Source organism: Crocuta crocuta, unplaced genomic scaffold (genome assembly GCF_008692635.1).
Source record: "Crocuta crocuta isolate KB4526 unplaced genomic scaffold, BGI_CrCroc_1.0 scaffold205, whole genome shotgun sequence".
Lineage (NCBI taxonomy): Eukaryota > Metazoa > Chordata > Mammalia > Carnivora > Hyaenidae > Crocuta > Crocuta crocuta.
This window is the reverse complement of record NW_027530644.1, coordinates 2,089,713-2,106,635: the sequence shown is the minus strand read 5'-3', so window position 1 is coordinate 2,106,635 and position 16,923 is coordinate 2,089,713. Positions and strand designations below refer to the sequence as shown.

Below are 16,923 nucleotides of genomic sequence, written 5' to 3'. Positions count from 1 at the left end.
ATATATGAAGCAATGTGATTTTTATAACTTGTAAATACACTGCATTTTGTCCATTATTATTAGAAAGAAAATATGCTGGTGTTTTCCACAGATGCAGGCAGATGCAGACTAAGGGACTTAGTTCCCCCTTGGTCTGCACTGTGAACTGTAGTCTGCTGGTTACGATACTGATGTGGCAGAACAGAAGAAACCAAAGACTGAATTTTAAATGACATTCCTAGTTGTTTAGACTCTCTTAAAACATTTGGAATATCTAGCTATATGTCTGAATCATATGCTTTCCTGGGTGGGAGGTAAAATTAGGAAATTTTGGCTGGCTACTGCTACATTATAATTTCTCTAGAAACCTCAAGAAAATAATGGACTCAAGCATGCCTTGAGCTGTTCTCTGAGAAACTATGGCAACAGGCCTTTTAATTAAAGCTGAACTAGTGTGTGTAGCTTAGAAAAACAGAGAGGTACTGCCAAACTGATAGCGAGAGTGTATGGGAATAATCCAGGAAACTAAAAAAAAATTTCTTTTTAGTTATATTTGGTAATTCTTTGTTATCTATATTGTTCAAAGAAACAGTAGGAAAACAGAAAGAAACGGTAGGAAAGTCTTTTAGTGGATATCAATATTTGGCCTTGGAATATGCTGTAATATATTTTTCTGTAAGAAAATAGTTTCCTAATTATGCTTTTTAAGATTAATATTCAAATTATGTTTCCTGAGTGCATGTTAACTGGCCTTGGAAGGGCCAGCCTGGAGGCATCCTCATTTGCAGAGGGCAACCAACCTGAGATAGTCACAAAAAGGATGGTCTTTCCAGTTTGATAATGGAGACTGTATGTGTGCCACAGTGAGATCACTGGTGGGCCGTTGATCAACAAATTAGTAAACTGGACTCCAGCTGAGATGAACCATTTACAGCCAACATGCTAGAGTTTGTAAACTCAGAGCATACCAAAAAGTAATTGAAAAAACCCAGAAAGTAAATGGGAAGTCAAGAGTTGCCATTTTTCGGGGTGCCTGGGTGGCTTAGTCGGTTAAGCGTCCAACTTTCGCTTAGGTCATGATCTCGCGGTTCGTGGGTTCGAGCCCCGCGTCGGGCTCTGTGCTGACTGCCAGCTCGGAGCCTGGAGCCTGTTTCAGTCTGTGACACCCTCTCTCTCTGGCCCTCCCCTGCTCACGCTGTCTCTCTCTCTCCTAGAAATAAATAAAACATTAAAAAAAAATTAAAAAAAAAAGTTGCCATTTTTCTAGGACCAAAATATGTGTTATGTTAATAACCCCCAGTGATGGAGAGATTTTATCTTTGCCATGGAAAGTTTGAGTTTATGCCCCTTGCTTTAATATCCTGCCTGATTAGTGCTCCCATTCAGTCTTAAAAATGTATGTGTTTGGAGGATAAATTGTATAGTCACTTGGTAAAGGCAGTAACAGAGAAGATGAGTAGCCTCTAATGAAATAAAATGCGATGGTAACAAATGTAAAGTTCATAAGCCAGAAGCAGTGTAGGAACTGGCTCTTATAATAGTCCGTTATCCAATCTCCTTGGCTCTGGCTTGCAGTTTACCTTTTATTGTACTGTTAGCAGAGTTAGCTATCTATAATCAACCTGATCTTCTACGCCTTTTGCTTAATGGCGTCTCTTTGCTTACAGAATTAGTATACCCTTTCTCAGTCCCAGCTCCACCCTACCTCTAATGCATACATTACCTAAACTCAAACAAGGCCCAATTCTTCAATGTTCACTGTCCTTCTCTGTGTTTCCTACTTTTGCCAGTGCTGGAATTCCTCTACTCTTTGTGCATGTATGGCAAATTCCTACTCCTACTTAAAAATGAGGACTGGGGTGCCTGGGTGGCTCAGTTGGTTAAGCATCCGACTTCGGCTCAGCTCATGATCTCACAGTCCATGAGTTCAAGCCGTGCGTCGGGCTCTGTCCTAACAGCTCAGAGCCTGGAGCCTGCTGTGGATTCTGTGTCTCCTTCTCTCTCTCTGCTACTCCGCTGCTTATGCTCTCTCTTTCTCTCTCTCTCTCTTTCAAAAATAAAATTAAAAAAAAAAAACAAGGACTAAACATCACCTTTTTCCTTCCTTTATCTCACAGTCCCCACTTAATTCTCTCAAACATTCTTCTCTCTGGGACTAGGTATAGGAATTTACACATCTGTCTTCCTAAGGCAGGCGCTATGTACAGTTGACCCTTGATGCAGGGTTTGGGGCATCAACCCCCCTGGCAGTTGAAAATCCATGTATAACTTTTGACTCCCCCCAGAACTTAACTACTAATAGCCTACTGTTGACCAGAAGCCTTAAACAATAAAAAAATAGTTGATTAACACATATTTTGTGTGTTATTTGCATTATATACTGTATCCTATAATAACAGAGAAAATGTTAAGAAAACTGAAGGAAGAGAAAATGCATTTATAGTACTGTACTATATATATACACACATATATATTTGTGTGTGTGTGTGTGTATGTAGATATAAACTGTATGACCTGTCAGAATGGCTAAAATCAACAACACAAGAAACAACAGGTGTTGGCGAGGATGTGGAGGAGGAGGAACCCTCTTGTGCTGTTGGTGGGTATGGCCACTATGGCAAACCATATGGAGGCTCCTAAAAAAGTTAAAAATATAACTACCCTATGATCCACTATCAGGTATTGGCACTATCAGGTATTTAGCCAAAGAATACAAAAATACTATGTCTAAGGGATACATGCACCCCAATGTTTATAGCAGTTTTATACAATAGCTAAATTATGGAAACAGCTCAAATGTCCACGGGTTGATGGATAAATACAGAAGATATAGTCTATACACAATGGAGTATTACTCAACCATAAAAAAAGAACAGAATCTTGCCATTTGCAACAACATGCATGGAGCTAGAGGGTATTATGTTAACCAAAATAAGTCAGTCAGAGAAGGACAAGTACCATATGATTTCACTCATATGTGGAATTTAAGAAATAAAACAAGTGAACAAAGCGGGGGAGAAGATTGAGGAATGCAAACCAAGAAACAGACTCTCGGGGCACCTGGGTGGCTCACTTGGTTGAGTATCCTACTTCAGCTCAGGTCATGATCTCATGGTTCATGAGTTTGAGCCCCACGTTGGGCTCTGTGCTGACAGGAGCCTGGAGCCGGCTTTAGATTCTGTGTCTCCCTTTATCTCTGCTCCTCTGCTGCTCATGCTCTGCCCCTGTCTCTCTCAAAAATAAACAAACATTAAAAAAAATGTAGAAACAGATTCTTTTTTATTTTTTTTATTTTTTTTTAAACATTTTATTTATTTCTAGGAGAGAGAGAGACAGCGTGAGCAGGAGAGGGTCAGAGAGAGAGAGAGTCACAGACTGAAACAGGCTCCAGGCTCTGAGCTGGCAGTCAGCACAGAGCCCGACGTGGGGCCCGAACCCACGAACCGCGAGATCATGACCTAAGCGAAAGTAAAGTCGGAAGCTTAACCGACTAAGACACCCAGGCGCCTCTGTAGAAACAGACTCTTAACTACACAGAACAAACTGGTGGCTACCGGAAGGGAGGGAGATGGGGGGATGGGTGAAATAGGAGATGGGGATTCAGGAGTGCACTTGTGATGAGCACTGGGGGTTGTATGGAAGTGTTTAAATCACTGTATTGTCTACCTGAAACTAATATTTCACGGTGTCAACTAACTGGAGTTTAAATAAAAACTTAAAAAAAAATTTGCGTGTAGAAACTACACTGTTCAAACCTATGTTATTCAAGGGTCAACTGTAGTTTTTATCTTGTCTCCACAGTCTTGTGTGGCATGTGGCACAGAATGGGTACTTACTCTTTGTTGAATATTTGATATTCGGTAAATATTTGATGAATGAATGAGTGGGTTTAAGTGGGTAAACTAATTGGAGTCACTAGGGCATATTTGAGAGAACACAGAGTAGTTGAAATTTGGTTCCGCTGTTTCCACTCTTCCCTCTTTCTCATTACGCTCCTCCAGGTGCCTGTTTCTTGGCTTCTTGGACCACTTTCTTCAGGGTCTCACCTGGGTTGGCCCTACCCCTAAATCCCCCTCAGCTTCTAAAATCCCTTTTGCCTTTCTTCCCCAAACTTCTATCCTCACCTCCCATCAGAATGTCATTTCTATACTGAAGAATGCAGCTAGGTATAATTAGAGAATAATCACTTCAGCTTAATTCATTCCAGGTTATAAAAGACTGACAGAGAGACAGCAGGAAGTGTCTGAAATTTGAATTCCACAATAGAAGGGCTTGCTTTGCCTGTTCAGATTTCTGACTGGGTGTATAACCTTCCCTTTCATATAGTATATTAATGCCATTGCTGAACAGGTTTTCATGCCAGGGTTTTGGATTATGTCAGTCAATCTTGACAAAGGAATATTTTGAGAGCCGCCTGGCTGTAACCAGTTTCAGCAATATTAACATCTTTGTTCAGCAGCATTTGTGCAATTATTTCGATGTTTTATTGCCTTTTTTTGTATCTTTTTTTAATATACATGAACTAACATTGGAAATACTAATGACCGTGATAAGGAAATTCAGTTTTATGCAGCTAATGAACTTCAGGCAAAGATATAAAAAGTCATCATGTGAGGCAACAGTTGATTCTTAGCGTCAAATGGATGCTGACCGATTTTAAGCCCATCTGTAGTCTTTTATTCTGTGTGGAAAAAAAAGCAAAAGCAAGGAAAATGTATAAGATTCTGGAACTCTGTCCTTTAAAATTGTATACAAAAGGGGAACTGTAACTAAGGATTTTTGAATCTTATATTTTGGTTTCTAGGCCGGAAACCTAAATCTCTCAATGTGCCTTTCACATTTTATTTCTTTTGTGTTTTCACGAAACCCTTTGGTACAGCTGAGGGGCCACCTGTGAAAGGGAACGAAGATATACCTGGGTTTCCTTCAAGGTGTCCCTTCAATGTTGTTAACTCTTGCTTTAAACCCTTTTAGCAGCTGAAATCTACCTAATTTATACCTTTGCGGCAACCCCTTCAGTAGATCCCCGAATCAGAGCCCTGCAGAAGCAGGGTATGGCCTAGGCACCTGGACTGGGTACTGAGATTTAGGAGATGAGGCCAGAGGGCCTGAAACCATTACCACTTTCCTTCCCTGTTTTCCTCATCCACCCAGGAACCACCAGAGCCTGAGGGCAGTTTACTCTGAGCCACTAATTCTGAGGGGCTCGGTCTTTCTAGAAGAGTGAACTCAACTGTCTGAGACAGGCCTTTCTGTCAGAAACTTAAGTGGAGTAAATTCAACCGAATAAGACCTACCTTTGCCTGTGTGGAACACTTTCCTCCCTTTATCTCACAGTGACGTATCATCCACGGAGAAATTTGTCATTCATTGAAGTTAGTGTTGATGTTTTCTTTTTTCTCTTCTTTGGCTATCCCTGCATTTTCCTGAGAGTTGGTATACTTGTGTATAGAATCAAAGGGTAAATCGGATTTGTTGCTATTTGTTTTGTTTTTTTTTTTCTGGCTCTGCACATGGGATTTTGGTAATGGGACTCGGAGAATGGAAAAAGGTAACAAAAACTTTTTGTATGCTGGTATCTCTTCTCTGTATAACTTAAAGATTTAGTTGGCAGTATTTGCTATTATTACCTATTTATTTTAATTTTTGTTTATTTTTACATGGGTAAAACATTCATATGATGAAAAAATTAAAACACGTCAAATAAAAATATATCAGTGAGAATTCTTTATGCCATTCTTGTTCCTCATATATAAGGAAATACTGGATTACCACTGTTCTTAGTCTATTGTGAATCCTTTATTTTTCTTTTTACAAGGAAATAAAAATATATTTTGTTTTTCTCCTTTTTTATATGCATAGTAATGTGCTGTAAACACTGTTGTGTGTCTTGTTTTATCCACTTAATGTATCTTGGAGAGCTTTCTATAGAGAGTGCTCCAATTCTTTTTATAGGTGCATAGCATCCCATTGGATACAAATAATTTAATCATCCTCTATTTATGACATTTGGGAATTTTCTAATCATTTATTACAAACCATGCTTAAATGTAAAACACATTTCACATGTGTACAAATGTTATCCGTAAGATGAACCCCCAGAAGGAGAATTCTGGGGTCAAAAGTTTATATATTTCAATTTTGATAAATATTATCATATGACCTTCCATAATGGTTTGTTTTAATTACTGAGGCTTCATAATATGTCCTCTCTTACTGGGATTCTCTTTTGCTTGGCTATTTTTTAAAAACTTTATTTATTTACTTTTAGAGAATGAGAGACAGAAAGAGAGAGAGCTTGAGCTGGGGAAAGGCAGAAACAGAGAGGGAGAAAGAGAATCCCAAGCAGGCTATGTGCTGTCAGCGTGGCATGGGGCTTGATCTCACTAACCATGAGATCATGACCTGAACGAAGATCAAGAGTTGGATAATTAAAGGACTGAGGCACCCGGGCGCCTCTTGCTTTGCTATTTTATTTTTATTTTTTCTCTTTTATGTGAATATTAGAATAAGGTTGTCTAATTCTAAGAAAAAAATTAGTATTTTTATTGAGACCATGTTAAATGTAAATTTTGTTAAAGGAGAACTGAGTCTTTGTGATTTTGAGTTTTCCCATCTAATACTTGGTATGCTTTTCTATTTTATTTTATTTTTTAGTTTATTTATTTATTTTGAGAGAGAGAGAGCACAAGTTGGGAAGGGGCAGAGAGAGAGGGAGAAAGAGAGTAGTCCAAGCAGTTTCCATGATGTCAGCGCAGAGCCTGATGCAGGGCTTGAACTCATCAGGAACTGTGAGTTCATGACCTGAGCTGAGGTCAAGAGGGGGGTGCTCAACTGACTGAGCCACCAGGCACCCCTAGGTTTTTCTATTTTAAACTCTTCTTTTGTGGAAGAGTCTTTTTCATGCATTTTCTCCACGTTTCTTGTTAAAATTATTTCTAGTATTTTATCTTTTAGGTTGTGATTAAAAGTGGGTCTTGTTTTCATTGTATCTTCTGTTTATAGTTTCTATATATGAAGACTATTGGTTTCATTATTTTAACCTTATAATTTGCTTACTTACTTATTTTACTGTTTGTAATACTTTTCAGTGGAATCTCTTGGGTTTTCCGGATCACCTGGGGATGCCTGGCTGGCTCAGTTAGTAGACTATGCAGCTTTTGATCTTGGTGTTGTAAGTTTGAGCCCCCTTGGGTGTAGAGATTACTTAAAAATAAAATCTTTAGTATATGTGCTGCCGAAGTGAGCACTAAAAATAAAATCTTAACGAAACAAAACAAAAACCCCAAGCATATCATCTACAAGTAGAGATTATTGTACATCCTCTTTTTCTATTGTGCATTTATAATTTATTTCATTGGTATGTTTGTATTGGCTAGGACATCCAGTAAAATGTTAAATAATAGTAATGACAGTAGGTATCTTTTCCCGGTGCCTGACTTTACCGACAATATCTTTGTTATTTCTCTGGTAAGCATAAGCTGGGTATTGGGTTGAAATAAATACATTTTATTATGTTTCAGGACTATCCATTTGTCTGGTAATTCATTTTCTGTTCTCTCAGCTCCACCATGACCTTACATACTCTAGTCTCTGGAGTTGGGGGCCAGGACTCTGCAGACTACATTTCTCAGACGCCTTTGACAGCTGCTTCCTATGGGGATCTGTCAATAGGGGGCACTAGAGGGAGCCTGGAAGTTGGCAGGAGGGAGAAGCACTTCCTATCTCTTCTTCTTGTCAGAGTTGCCCTAGTAAAGGTAGCTAACCTCAGCCTCCAGCTTTTTCTCTAGAATGCCAGAACCAGCTTCATTACTTCCCTTCATAGGTATTAGCGGAAGCCAGGCAGGGATCCCTCTTCAGAGGAATGAGCCCCAACTCAGGGGCACTTTCCTCCTCTGAGCTCCTGAAGAACTAACGGCACCTGAGCAGTGTGCCTCTCTCACCGTCCAAGCTCCAGCTTTGTGGAGCCTCTTCTTTGAGCTCCCGCATTCATGTAACCTAATCTCTTCCTGCCCTCACCCCCAGCTTATGGGTGGATGCTGCATTTACTGTGTCTAGGTTAGCTCAGGGTCCTCCTTTTGCTCTTCTATTCCTCCAGCAGCTGTTTCACCAATTCCCTTCATTCAATCCCCTCTGATGAGCTGATGAGCTGTCTGCTTTTCTGAAAGGACCCAGTCTCTGACTCATCTATTCCTGTCTTATTGAATGTTTTGATCCAGATTGTTTTCCAAAGCCTTTGCCCCAGTGCTTTCTCTGTGCCAATGGGGATGATTGTGTGGTTTTTCTTTATACGCTTATGAAATATAGTAATGGATTTTTCTAACTAACACTGGACTCTTCTTGAATTTCTCTAATAAATCCCCCTTCGCCATGTGTTCTTTCAGTGGGCTGCTGATTCTTCTTGATGATATTTTCATTATGATTTTTGCATTAATCTTTATATATGAGATTGGTCTGAAGTTTTCTCTTTTTGGATAACCTATGTCAGGGTTCTATTTCAACGTGTATTTGCTTCATAAAATTTTTAGGTATCCCATGTTTCTTTTTCTGAATTCTAGAATAGTTGCTATAGCATTTTACATCGGCCTTTCCAGGTTTCTGTTGTTTTATCTAGTTTTTGCTTCTTAAAGTTTGGTGGCATCCCTTTAGGAGATTTTCTGGTACTGGTGCTTGTGTGGTATCATATACTGGGAGATTATTTTATTAAATGAGTCCAGAATGACTCAAAAAATGATGTTTGATGCTGCATTAGCTGGGCTGGTTGAAAAGCTGGTCCAAACCAAACTGAAATAGGCAGTGTGGCCTTTAGTCCCATAATTATTGTACTTCTGTCTTTAAGTACTTCTCCCTATTACCTGCTCCTCTTTTCCATTCTATTCTGATGCCAGTGCCTGCTGAGGTTACCTACTCTGAACTGATACAGTTTTTGTTATATGACCCTGCATATATCACATATTTGCATTTTAATAACAGAATCATGAATACATTTATGACAGAATCTTGGGTGCTGGCACTTTATGTTTTGTGTCTCTTGTGTCGTCTGTTTTAAGTTCTCCAAGTGCACTTACATCTGAGGTGAGGCATACATGTACTGGGTTGAGGAGAGTGTATCGTCCCACTGACTCAGTTAAACAGGTTTAACAACCTTTCCACTCAAAAACCTGAGGGGGGGGTCTCCAGCCTTCTTTTAAACAAAACCCCCAAAGCATCAGGGTCACCAACTAACTACCGTGGAGTGAGTAAAGGAAAAATGGAAGAAAGCCTTATTTAAATTTTTGATCCCATCTCTAGGCTCCTGGCTCGTCATTTATTTTCAGTGCTGTTATGCATCCTCCTTTCTCTGACCAGTGGCCATTTTCTTGCCCTTGACCGTGTTGAATGCTTGCTCATTTTTGAAGCTGTGACCCTGGCTTTTCTTACACAGTAGATCCTCCCCTCCCCTCACCATGAGCAGACCACCTCCTCCTTTGCCCCATAATATCTCCTGTGCATCCTTCTTCATGTCCCCTTCATTTCATCAGTTTACTTTCAAGTCTGTGTTCTCCTTTGGACTGGTTGTTCCTGAGAGTGCATTGTGTCTATTCATTTTTGTTTTTAGTGCTTAGTACAGTGCCGCGCACATAGGAGAGTTCAAAAAATATTTGTTGGATTACTGAGTGAATAAAGCCCAAGGGAAAGTGGAGAAAAAGAAAGATAAATGAGGAGTGGCTAAATGACTTCAGTACTATGTGCCAGATGCTAAAAGGTGGGTTCTGAATAATCCACTTGCAGTGTATGAAAAGTAAGCATAACGCTTTCATTCAGAGTGAATTTAACTTATATTGATTTATGCTTATAGTGCAGATGCCTTTCTGGCAACACACCTTTCTAAATCTTCCTTCCTCAGAAGGCATGTATCAGAATAAATCAGAAAGATAGTTTTCAAGGCTATGAAAGTCTAAAAATCCTCTGATTTTTAGACTTTCTTTATAATAGTAGCTTTATAATAATCCACCTTTTGTGTCAGGAAACTTGTGTTTGTTTTCCCTGCATCAGGAAATTTGGTCCTGCTTCAGGAAATGATGATAGTAGAGATAAGAGAATGAACGGGAATAATAAGAGAGGCTAAAAATAGATCCACTGGGAGAGGAGATGACCTGAAAGCAGAGGATTAAGTTGAGGGGTTTGAGGGAAATTACTTTTTCCATGGTGCCTCCACCTGGAGAGTATAAATATAGAGCATGGGATTATGTTTAGCTTGAATGTTTTTCCATCTTGAGCTGCTAGAAAAATTTTAATTGGCAATCTGTGTTTGGATGACAACGGGAGGATTTAGAATTCTTTGGACCCACTTTAGCCACAGAAGTTACTCATGAATATATAAATATTGTTACCTTTATCTTACTGCTCCATTGATGCTACCTGCCCAAGGCAGACCTTATGTACTTAGGTATTCTTTATTCTTTATCTCCAGGTGGATATTTTATGTTTCAGTTTTCTCTTTCTTATCACTGTTCTAAATTATGCTTAGTTATGCTGAATTGTGTAGGGAGAGTGGGACAGTTTTGGAGAAAATTTACATATATGTCTGTGCTTACCATTGAATTACATTAAGAGTTAAAATTAATCTTTTTAAAGAGTTTAGCATTACCCCCAAATAAGGAAAAATTGTTTGACAGGGACAGGATAAATTTGCTGATTTTATAATCTTACTTCATAAGTGTTATTGCTTTTGGTGAGACAATTCGATTTTATCAACTCTGATGTAAGAAGGCTGATTCTTACCTGTAAATCGATATGAGTGCCTTCATTCCTATCTCACAGAGTTCGTTTCTGTCTTCCTTTAGGGATTGGGAATGTGGGTGGAGGATAGAAACCAAGGGGAATATAACGTACAGTTTCTCCAGCTGGAGTGACCTTCCCAGGGAGGTGCGTCTCCTCTCCAAAAGGTACACAATGTGGAGACCACTGATGTTGCCTTTACTTGAAACAAATGCATACTGGATCCCAGTANCTGGCAAGGGTCAGGGCAGACCTCTTGGCCCAGGCCCTTCCATCTCTTTTATTCTTTAATTCTTCTGTTTTTTTCTTGGTCTCTCCACATCCTGAGCAGAAGAATTTTCTCCTGTTTCTCTGTCCTAGACTTTGCACACTGATTCTTCCCACCGTTCACCACCACTAGGGTGCAGATCGAGGTCTTTCTCCTTTTTTGAGATCTCTGAGAAGGGTAGGTGAACTTTGACTCATGACTGCTGGCTTTGCCGGTCTCTGCAGGATCTAGATGGGAAAGTAACATCCTTCTTATTTAATGCTATTTTGGCTATATATTTTTTGTGACCTGTTGGCCCAGCATTACTATGCCAAGACAGCTTTTTAAATTATCCAACCATTAAGGTACCCAAATCAATGATCCTTAATCCCTATGAAAAACAAAAGCAGGCACAAATATGTTAGTCAATTCAATCAAAGTTTGGCCTGAAATAGAATGTTGTAATCCATACCTTTTCCTATTTCATAGAATTAAATAAAAATTTTTTAAAGCAAGCATTTGTACTTCGGATTTTTTTTTTTAAGTCAAATGACTATATATAGTACTTAGTAGCTTCTTTGCATGTGTTTGCCGCAATGCTCGTGGATATGTAGTTTTCATTCCTTTGTTGGAAGTGTTCTAACCACAAAAGGGGTAAGCAGAATCAAGTCCCTTTCCATCGTGCAAGAACATAGCCTCTCATTTCAGCTTACTTTTTTTTTATTAAAAATGTTTTTATACTATGAATGAGAAGTTATTTAGGAACATTTTCAGATACACAGGTGAAATGAGAGAACTTTCTTGCACTGTGGAAATAGCTTATACTTTTGATGACTAAATTAAAATAAGCAACATGTTTAAAAATAGAAAAGATGATTTTGTACATTCGGTGCTAAAAATGTCTTCCTCTGTAGATATGTTTAATTTATTGCTTTCATTGAATTTCCTCCACCATAAAAGAATATTAGTAAAAACCTTAGATGGCCAAAGCTGAGATGAAATAATATGAATTATGTCCCAGCCATTCTCTTAAAGCATGTTGACTTGGAAAAAAAAAAAAGAGCCAGATCTTTAACCAGCAAAATAAGCTGTTTTGGGGAATAGCAGAGAATGGCATTTCGGGACAGGCAACCGTAGCAAGTCTAGAGAACAGGAGAGAGGGGCTTGCTTTTAATAGGGGAAAGAAGGATGCTGGAGGGGCTGTTATGGCTTCTTACTGGCTGAATGTGGCAGTTTCTCTTTGACTGGGCTGTAGCTGGGCAAGTTTTTCGTTCTTTCTGCTGGGATAGGTTAAGTAGGCTGTCTCCTCTTGGGGTACGTGAGGTATGCTTCTTAAGGTGGGTAGTAGTGGTATGAGAGCACTCCTTTCAGGGTTTCTTGACTTCATTTTTAATGAAGTTTCCTTTATTTATTTTCACATTTCCCCTTTTGATCAAGATCTTTACTTGAAAGCATTGCTGATCAAGAGTTGGGATTTTTGTATTTAGCGGTTTCGAACACAAAAGTCCTTTCATTCCTTAGTGACAAGAAGGACCTTTCTTGATGTCATGTCTAAGTTGGAGGGAAAGTGTGCAGGTTGAAATAATTGAGGTCACTTTTCAGTAACAGAGAAGGGTAGAGGGGTGAATTCTCAGGCATTTCCCATCTGAGGTTTGTATCTTAAGTGGTTGAGATCATCTTGAAGCACCAAGCTAACATCACCCTATTGGGCATATCATTTCTACCAAAGTTTGACAGTCAACAGATATAAAGCTTAAAAACAATAATATAGAACAAGATAAATAGCAAACATTCTGCATGGAACTATCCCAGCTTAAAGGAGTCTTTTCTAAAAGTGTTGCAAAGTAGAGTTAGCTTGTTTATATTTCCCTTAGATGCAGGGGAAGAGATAGAAGGCCAAGGGATCTCCAACATATTGAACAGATCAGAGTTTCTGGTGACAAATCCAATAGACAGAAAGGTTTCTCCCTTTTGTGATAGATTGGGCTAAGAAAGAGAGAGAAGAAATACAGTAAATTGTGAAAATGAGAAAAAAGTATATGGGCTTGGTCCAGTCATCTTGGGAAAGTGGTCCCCTTTCAACTATTACCTGCTTCAATTCCTGGAAATCTTTATTTTCAGGTCACCGCTTGGTGTGCAGGTCCAGTCAGGGTTTAGTGCTTTCTTTAGATGTGACACATGGATTCAAGAGTCTTTTCCTTGGGGTTTGGCAGCACAAGTGTTGGCTTCTTTGCAACATGTTTGAAGAGTCTTTGTGAAGATAACTTTTCCAATAGCTGAAATCTCCAGGCTGCAGTCTGTGATGTTTTTGGTCTTTGTCTCCAGGGAATATACTTTTGAGAGACTGTTCTACTAAAGCGTGGTTATTCTCAACAGAAACAAATAGGCCTTAATTATATTGAAGTATATCCCCCTTAACCAGCTATGGGTCAAAAGAAGCAGGATTCAAGTGCATTGGGCATCCTGTGATTATCTCAAAGGGTGAGAGTTTATCGGTTCTAAAAATGGTAGACCTGAGATTCAGAAGGACTAATGGCAATGCTTTTGGCCAGCATATTTGGAGAGTCTACAGATTTTGCCAGTTGAGTCTTAATAATGCTGTAGTGTGTTCTACGATCGTAGATTGAGGGTGAAAGTAAGATTGGCCAGATGGTACAGGCTTGTTGAAGCATTTGGCTGGTGAAGTGAGTTCCCTGGTTATGAAGTTTGAGGGGCATTCCCCATGTAGAAATGATATTTTAAAACATACAAGCCATTGCCAAGACATATTTATGTCCATGAGACAGGGGAAGGTGTATAAAATCCATCTGCCAAACCTCAAATGGTTTATTGGGCAATTTAAAGTGTCTGGGGGCAGTGAGGAAAGGTTTCCTCGAGTTGTATTTTGGGCAGGGGGTGGCAAGCAAAGTAGACACTCTTTGTGGACTTAATATTTCCCCAAAGTATTGGTTCATAAAGGTTATCATTTCACCAATGATTAAATGCCTGTTTGGTTGTCAGTAATGGAAATTTTAGAATCTCTGGTGGGCCTGGATTATTATTTGGCCCAAGTCAGAGTTTTCTTTTCTTTCTTTTCTCTTCTTTTTTTGTTAGTCAAACTAATGGTTATTAGATTTCCAATGTTGTTTTTCCTTCTTTTGGATGATTATTGGATATCTGTAGTCAGTTCTTCTAAATTATCATTTGGGGGAGCATCCCTTAGGACCATGACAGAGATTTGGTCATTGATTCCTTTGAGAACAGAGTTCTCTATGGAAATATCTACGAGGTTGTTTCCTTTAGTGTCCAAAGAATCAAATTTGGAATGCCCAGGGACCTTGATAATAGCTAATAATTCCTGGACATAAAGGCCATTTTGAATTTTGTCCCCACTGGAAGCGAGGAAGCCTCACTGTTTCCCATAGTATTCCAAAGTCATGAGCTACTCTAAAGCATACCTACTTCAAAAGGAATTGCAGTCGTATACTCAACATAATATTTATCACTTTTGTATTTTAATTTTTTTTAATGTTTTATTTATTTCTAGGAGAGAGAGAGAGAGACAGCGTGAGCAGGGGAGGGTCAGAGAGAGAGGGAGTCACAGCCTGAAACAGGCTCCGAGCTGGCAGTCAGCCCAGAGCCCCACGCGGGGCCCGAACCCACGAATCGCGAGATCATGACCTAAGCGAAAGTCGGATGCTTAACCGACTAAGCCACCCAGGTGCCCCTTACTTTTGTCTTTTAAATAAGAACTTTTGGTAAGCCATGAAAAGTCAGCATCATCAGGAGGCAATTTGTCAGAGTTGGGCAGTCATGAGGAAGCATTGTTGGCAAAAGAGGGAAGAAGGTTGGCAGGGTTTTCTGGAGGGAAAAAAAAAAGAAAGTTGATGTTAAAGGGCAGGGGTATTTATCATGCTTTCTTTTAAGGCTTTGAGGCTAGGTCATCCTGATCTTCCCAAATGATAGGGTCAGGTTTTTTTTTTTCTTCATTTTGGGAAGTTCATGATGCCATGATCTAAATGGCATCTTGGGAAAGTGGTCTCCTTCCGCGGTCATCTGCTTTAATTCCTGGAAATGACTTGTTCTATCCTGTGCCACAAATATCAAACCTGAGTTTGAGGAAACCACAATTTTTCCTTGGAGACTTTGTGTCTTTTTAAGTTTTAACATTAGGGCATGTTGGCTCAGTTGGTTGAGCTTCTGACTTCAGTTCAAGTCATGATCTCACAGTTCATTGAGTTTGAGCCCCACCCCAGGCTTGCTGCTGTCAGCACAGAGCCCACTTTGGATCCTCTGTTCTCCTCTCTCTCTGCCTCTTCTCTGGTCATGCTTTCTCTTTCAAAAATAAATAAAACATTAAAATAAGTTTTGGGGTACTTGGGTGGTTTGGTCGGTTAAGCGGCCAACTCTTGATTTTGGCTCAGGTCATGATCTCTTGGTTCATGAGACTGAGCCCTGCATTGGGTTCCATGCTAACAGTGCAGAGACTGCTTGGGATTCGTTCTTTTCTCCCCCCCACCTCTGCCCCTCCCCTGCTTGCACTCTTACTTTCTCAAAAATAAATAAATAAACTTAAAAGGAAACATTTTAACAGGTGGGTACTGTCTTCTTGTGAAGAGGTCTGAGCATCTAAGTCAGCTTTTAAAGACTAGGAGAAATAGGAAGGACTCCCCCTACACCCCCAATAAAGACAAAGAGATATTGGCCGCATTATCCTTAGGTATGGTAAAGAAGATGTTACATAAGTTAACTACAGTGAAAAATTTGCTTTCAGTGGGGATGTAGGCTGACAAAGCATAGATATTTGGAACAATAGGGTGACAAGGGACACTAGTACAGAAGATAATAAGTCCCTGAGCCTTACAATCTATTGTGGGCTTGATGCCTTATGGCTGATCCAATAGGGACAAATAGTATCTTTAAAGTTAGGTGTAGTGTTGTCAGAGGTGGAACAAATAAAGATATTTAAGGGTCATTTGATTCACCTGCTTGGCTATTTTGGTTGCTGCTATCAAATTCTAGAACTACTTACCCCTTTCAGGAGGAAAAAATTCTGGCATGATACATCTCTAAGAAATCTTGGCCCAATAAATGCACAGGAGCAGAGGAGCTAAGAACTGTTTTAGTACTTGGAGGCAGGGGCTTTTTAACAGCAGTGAGGTTGAATACCTAGAGTGTAGCTCTGTTGTTGATAAAATTAATTCCCCATCTGGAGAGTCATTTCTCCAAGGTGAATAAGAGGAGGGATTGAGACAAGCCGCTGTGGTTGCTCAGGGTCCCATCATTGGGAGGGTGCTGGAAAGGCTGGGTAGAGGGCTGAAGGGCCCTGATGTGCTTGAATTATGTAACAATCCTTTTTCCAGTGTCCTGGCTTTTTGCAGTAATGAAAAAGACCAGGAGGGGTTTGGTTTTGTTTAGGGGCCTCCATTTGTTGGAGCTGAAAATTAAGGATTTTAGTGGTCTTCCTTTAGTTGAATCACCTAGGGTGTGGGCGAGCTGATTTACTAAATTAAAAAGCTCGAGTGGACATGGTTTACCACTCTATCCTGGTCCTTTTAACTAGAAGTGAAAGGCCCTGGTTCAGAATATTGATGAACATAAAGCTGAAGGCTACCTGAATGGATTCGACATCTACAGGAAGGCCAGAATTTTTCTTGAAAACTCTTTCCTTAAAAACAACAGCTATAATAATAATGCAAGGGCTTATCAACTTTTTTCATTTATTTATTTTTTGAGAGAGTGAGAGAGCCAGCAAGGGAGGGCCAGAGAGAGAGAGAGAGAGAGACAGAGAGAGAGAGAGAGAGAGAGAGAGAGAGAGAAAATTCCAAGCAGGCACTACACTGTCAGCACAAGAGCCCGATATGGGTCTTGAACTCACCAATTGTAAGTTCATGACCTGAGCCGAAAACAAGAATCAGATGCTTAACTGACTGAGCCACCTAGACACCCTTCACTGA

The 16,923-nt window shown here is 39.7% G+C and overlaps 2 protein-coding genes across 3 annotated transcripts in view; one reads left to right on the top strand and one right to left on the bottom strand.

The window, feature by feature from the left end:
- DST (dystonin) overlaps nt 1-16,923 on the top strand; it is a 503,880-nt gene that overhangs the window by 21,637 nt on the left and 465,320 nt on the right. The window lies entirely within an intron of this gene.
- Nucleotides 1-16,923, bottom strand: part of LOC144235533 (nucleophosmin-like) — a 33,516-nt gene that overhangs the window by 6,212 nt on the left and 10,381 nt on the right.